This window comes from Mastomys coucha, unplaced genomic scaffold (genome assembly GCF_008632895.1).
Source record: "Mastomys coucha isolate ucsf_1 unplaced genomic scaffold, UCSF_Mcou_1 pScaffold5, whole genome shotgun sequence".
Taxonomy (NCBI): domain Eukaryota; kingdom Metazoa; phylum Chordata; class Mammalia; order Rodentia; family Muridae; genus Mastomys; species Mastomys coucha.
Window position 1 is genome coordinate 9,228,493 of NW_022196911.1, and position 6,000 is coordinate 9,234,492.

Genomic DNA, 6,000 nt, shown 5'->3' on the forward strand with positions numbered 1-6,000 from the left:
CTCGAGGCCCTGGATTCAGCCCTCAGCTATGGAAAAAAAAAAAGACAGAAAAACAACAACAACAACAAAAGACCAAATAATGCTAGTGGTGGTGGCACATGCCCTTAGTCCTAGCACTCCAGAGGGAGGCAGAGGCAGGCAGAGGCAGGCAGAGGCAGGCAGATCTCTGAGTTTTAGGCCAGCCTGGTCTACAGACTGGCTTCCAGGATAGCCAGGGCTACAGAGAGAAACCCTCCACAAACAAACAAATAACCAAACAAACTAATTAATTAATTTACAGAAGCAATTCATATTGATTCTTCCAGCTCTCTGAGCGCTGTTCCCCTGTCAGGCTTCATTAGAAGGGTCAAATGCATGGTCATATGAGCACCCGTGATGGCAGCTTCATTATAAACATGGGTAGGCCACAGTCCTCACAAGCCCATCACACTCTGACAGAGGGATTGCTCTGAAGTCATTGTACAGACAAAGCTGGTTTTCAGTGAGATTTCCTTAGGTGATCTGGGTAGATGGAGTCAATCTGCTACATGAGCTTCAGGGTCAGGCGGTGGCCACCAGTTTAATCCTGTCCTTCCCAAGGTTTGTTCTGTTTGTGGATTTGGGGCAGGTTTATGTAGCTTACAGACCCGGTAAACCAATTCTGTGATAAATCCCTTAATATAAATAAGTAACATGCGTCTTTATAGCTATATATGTGCATGCATGCACAGATATAACCAACACATGTGTGTGTGTGCCTATAATCATAGTCCATACATATGTGTGTTTGTTTATTTAGATATTATCTCCCCCATGGGGTGTGTGTGTGTGTGTGCGCGTGTGTGTGTGTGTGTGTGTGTGTGCGTGTGTGCGTGTGTGCGTGCGTGTGTGCGTGTGTGTGTGTGTGTGTGTGTGTGTGTGTGTGTGTGTAATCATCCTGGTGGCTCTGCTTTTCTGCTGGAGCCCTGGTTGACATAACTGTTTCAGAAAAATTGTAAGTCATCTTATGCCCTGTTTTTTTTTTTTTTAAAGATGACCATAAACCACACAATTTAAACTTTCTCTATTCAATTAAGAGAACTTGTTGCTCTTGCAGAAGACCCTGGTTCAGTTCCCAGAGCCTGCGTGACAGCTCACAACCATCTGTAACTCCAGTTCCAGGGGATCCAGTGCAAGCGAAGGTCACTGCTCTCAATAGCACAATTGCTTCCTTTGATTTGACAATGAGCAAGTGAACTCAAAGATCCAATGCTATGAACCAAGTGATAGAGGAATGCAGGAACATAACCTGGATACAGGAGTCAACGCTACCTCTAGCACATATCCAAGCCTAGGAAACTGTGTCTAACTTTCTCTTAACTGACGTGATAAACTTATCCTGAGTATCTGAGAAGAGGTTAAAAAACCTTTGTGCTGGGTCCCCATTGAAGGAGCTAGAGAAAGGACCCAAGGAGCTGAAGGGCTTGCAGCCCCTTAGGATGAACAATAATATGAACTGTCTAGTACCCTCAGAGCTCCCAGGGACTAATCCACCAACCAAAGAGTACACATGGTGGGACTCATGGCTCCAGCAGCATATATATAGCAGAGGATGGCCTAGTCGGTCATCAATGGGAAGAGAGGCCCTTGGCCCTGTGAAGGTTCTATGCCCCAGTGTAGGGGAATGCCAGGGCCAGGAAAGCGGGAGAGGGTGGGTTGGTGAGCAGGGGAGAGGGGAGGGAACAGATTTTTTTGGGGGGGTGGGGAAACAGGGAAAGGATATATCATTTGAAATGTAAATGAAGAAAATATCTAATGAAAAAAGGAAGTTTCTGAGAAAACAAACAAACAAAACACCTTGTGCTATTTAACAAAGCCTGAATCTAATAAATTCATTGTTCTCTACTTAGTAAGAGTCGAGCTTTTGTTAGCACAGAATCCTGTGTTCCCTTACAATTAGCACACTGAGTGTGGTTACATGCAACACAGTAATGCTTGAGTCAGTGGTGAGCCTTGGAGATCCAAGCACCAGGGTGTACATCACTAAAGAAGTTGGGGATGGGGGGGAAGAGACTGCAGGAGATAAAAGAGAAGAACCTGCCAGGAAACTGACAGTGAGTTTATCAGAAGCACCCAACAGCAGCGGGCTGGTACTGACAGAGAGGACAATGTTCTGTACTCACACACACACACAAATCTTTGTTGAACAAGAGTAATCTGGAACATGAGCAAAGGAACATGAATACAGCCTGTAAAAAGTAATGCCCGTCAGGAAAGATACAAAGAAAGTACTGCCTCCATTGGAGGGGACAGCGCCATGCCACCATCCCTGGAGACCTTGTAGGGTGTGGCAAGAAGCAACACAGTAAGACAGTGACATTGATGACCTTCATCCCCAGTGTGGGGAAGGCCAAGGCCAAAGGGTATGCTTGGGTCCTACAGTTTTAACTTAAAAAGTTTAAAAATAATGTGGAAAAAAGCTTACAGATATAAAGATATAAATATATTACAGATATAAAGATATAAGGAATGTTTTACACGGGGTGCTTATTTATGTTTAAAAACTGTATAAAGTATGTTATATTAAGCTAAGGTTGATTTAATGTTGAAAAAAGAACAATGTGTGTGTGTGCATGTGTGTGTGTTTAGTGTAGTTAAACACACAGTGTATCTGAAGTCTGTAGAGGCTCACAGTGTCCTGGGCCTTCACACTGGATCCCCTGGAACTGGAGTTACAGATAGTTGTGAGCTGTCATGTGGGCTCTGGAAACTGAACCAGGATCTTCTGCAAGAGCAACAATGGATGAAGCATCTCTCCTGTGTTAGCCGTTCACTGTAACCCAGAGCCAACTTCATGTCTATAAGCTCTGTTCTATGCCAGTGCCCTACATAGACATGCTGCTTTAAAATCTTTCACTGTGCTCTTATCGGATCTCTGTCTGTTGACATACATCTAGATAGACAAATGCTTGCCACTGTGTGACATCTGCCTGCAGTCTTCAACACAGTAGCATGCTGTGAAGAGACCCAGCCAGGCACTACAGGCTGTACCCTACCCTTAGGTTTGCCAGAGGCTGCACCTCTTAGTGTTTTATAACTACAACCCATGATGTTTCCACGATGACAAAAATCTCCTAATGGCATACTCGCAGGACCTATCCCCATCACGGCAGGATGCATAGCTGCGTTAAAAATTATGGGAAAGAACAGCATGCTCCAATTCACAAAATAGCCTGTAAGATATTTACATTTAGAAACGTAGCCCGGTGTTATGCTTCAGGGCTTTAATCCCAGCCCTCAGGAGGCAGGAGTAGGCAGATCTTTATGAGTTTCGGGCCATCCTGGTCTATATCGTGAGTTCTAGGATACATCATGGTAAGACCCTGTTAACTAAACCAAACCAAACTATAGGTAGGGCTGTAGGTCAGTTGGTAGGATGCTTGCCTGGGATACAGGAAGCCCTGGGTTGGATGCCAGCACTACATATGCTGGGTGTGGTGGCCTGTGCTTATAATATCAGTTCTCAGTAAGTAGAGGCAGGGATACCAAAGTCACCCATGTTTACATATTGACTTCAAGGTCAGCTTGGACTATATGAAATTTGTCTGAAAAATGATAATAAGATAAAGATATACATTTAATCTATTGCTTCAAAACAGAACCTTTGAAGCCTGAGACTCTGGAGACAGCGTGAGACTAAAACAAGAACAATGTACAGTGTAGGTTAAGGTTTCTGTTTGCAGTGAAGACAAGCTAAGAATAGGTTCCTGTTTGTCCTGGGCAGCTTAAGGTTTCTGTTTGTAGTTAAAGTTCCTGTGTGTCCTGGGTTAAGTCCTTGTAAGTTAAGGTTTCTATTTGTAGTTAAGAATAAGTTCCTGTTTCTTAGATCTGATGTAAACTGCAAAACATGTTTTTCAACCAACACTAAACCTGTAACCCCGTTTACATGATGTAGAGTATCTTTACCCTGTTCCTTCCCTTTCACTGTATCTTTCTAACCCTGCATAACAGCTGACTCTCTCGCCCTGCAGACACACCTTATCTCTCCTATAAGAGGGACCTCAAGAGTCTGGCAGGGGTTGCTCTCTAAAATCCCAACTTAGGGAGAGGCAGCCTGACCAGCCAGTCCCAGGTATACACTAAAATACAGCTTGATTTAATTGGACAATTATGGATTGGTCTTTCTCCTCTCAATTTTCAGGTTTACCACAGAGGCATCTCTTTGCTCTGCATGTTTGTGTCTTCAAAGAAGCACAACAAGAGAATAAATAGTTCACACAGTTTCTGGCACACAGTGAACACCGCAAGAAATAGTTTCTTACTGGGCTGTGATGCTTTCTACACAATATGTTTACGCAAAATGTTTAGAAATGTCAGAGGCGCTAAGCACCTGGCTACCTAACATACATCCCCCAGTCTACTGATGACACAGATCATCATGTGAAAGTCTAGGGCCTCCGTGGCAACGCCAAGCCTTTGCTACAGCTATGAGTTTGCTTAGAGAAAGGGATGCTGGTACTACTTGTGTGTATATACAAAGGGGTGCATCATCAAACCCTCAGACCAGTAACACCATGGAGCTGGAAAAACTGCCCCTGGTGTTAATCTGTCAGTATGATAGTGGTGGAGCAATCGTATGATTGACACTTAAGTCTTGTTTCTCGTATGCCCATGATGGACATACTTGAGATGTGTATTTTCTCTTCGGAAGCATGATGGTGAACCCAGGGAATAGCTCCTGGTGCAATTGGGACAGTCAAGGAACAACTGATCAATGCAGGTCAGAGCTGCTTGGAACCTACAAGCAGTGAACCTTAAAATCAGATTTTGATTCTTAATGTTGATGAATGATCTCTACATGAAACCCCAAATCTCTTTGTACCCGTTTCCTGTCACAATTGTATCTGTAGTGAAAGCTTTCTGTCATGTGCCGTCTATTTTTCTTCTGGAGATCTGAAGTTCTATCTTAAAAGACTAGGAGGGAATCAAATGCCACCATAGGACCCTTCTTTGTGGTTTGAGGAAACATCAAAAGCACAAAGCAAACATGTGTGGGTTTTTTTACTTCCGCGGGGACTGAAGAATCAGGACTCTACCTTAGGTGACTGTCCTGAAGGTGGCAGCAGAGATACATGATTTCAGACCAGCATGTAAAACCAGCATACTGACAGGGTGATGCTCCCGGTGGTGGGGGATCAGGTGCTGATCTATGCAAAACCTGTCCTGACAAGATAGTGTGGCTGAGTGGAAACGGTGTTGGGCAATAATAACACGATAAGCCACGGGTTGGAAAAGACGACGGGGAAATCATTTCAAGTACATAACGTATTAAAACCACAGTCTCACGGTAGGATGCAAATGGAGGTGGTGCCGAGCTCCAAATGCAAACAGACCGAGACAACCCTTTACAAAGTGGTCTCTCCAAATGGTCCGGTAAACGTCTCAAGAAGGATCAGTTGAGTGCTCAAGGGCTCAGGGACCATGTTTCTCTGTGCTTTCCAAACTCTACACTGATAATCCCTGGAAGGCAAAACATTTCTACCTGGTTTCCCGCAGAATGACTGCCTCCGTGCTGTTCCAGAGTTGGGTTGGTTTTAGGTTCATGACCTTGAATATGCCCTTGGTTTAATGTCCATCCATGGGCTCTCTCAAAGGGACTCTGATCATCAGTTCCCTTTTCTTTCACGTCATGAATGCATCCCCAGCTTCAGGTGCATAGTCATAATTTACACACTGGCTGTATGAGTGAGTGCAAACCTTCACACCCAGCTTAGAAGGAGAGTATCACAACCAACATGCCAGGTCCACTCGGGTTGTCACCAGTGGAAGACTGAGGGGCGCCTAGCAACCAAAACTAATGTCATAAGTAAGCCTCTGCCCTTGTGGCCTTCATTGGACCCTAGTCAGCTCCAGGGTGTGGAGGGGGTGCTGGTGAGAATTAAACCATGTGATTCATAAGTAGACACGAAGGTATTGCGATTTGATTCCTACCTCAGGATTTTTTTTTTCCTTAACTTAAAATGTTCATTGCTAACAAAAAAA

General features: G+C 44.3%; 1 protein-coding gene across 4 annotated transcripts in view; it reads right to left on the reverse strand.

Moving 5' to 3' along the window:
- The window catches only part of Prkn (parkin RBR E3 ubiquitin protein ligase), a 1,238,651-nt gene that overhangs the window by 59,738 nt on the left and 1,172,913 nt on the right, over positions 1-6,000 (reverse strand). The gene's annotated exons all lie outside the window — the stretch shown is intronic.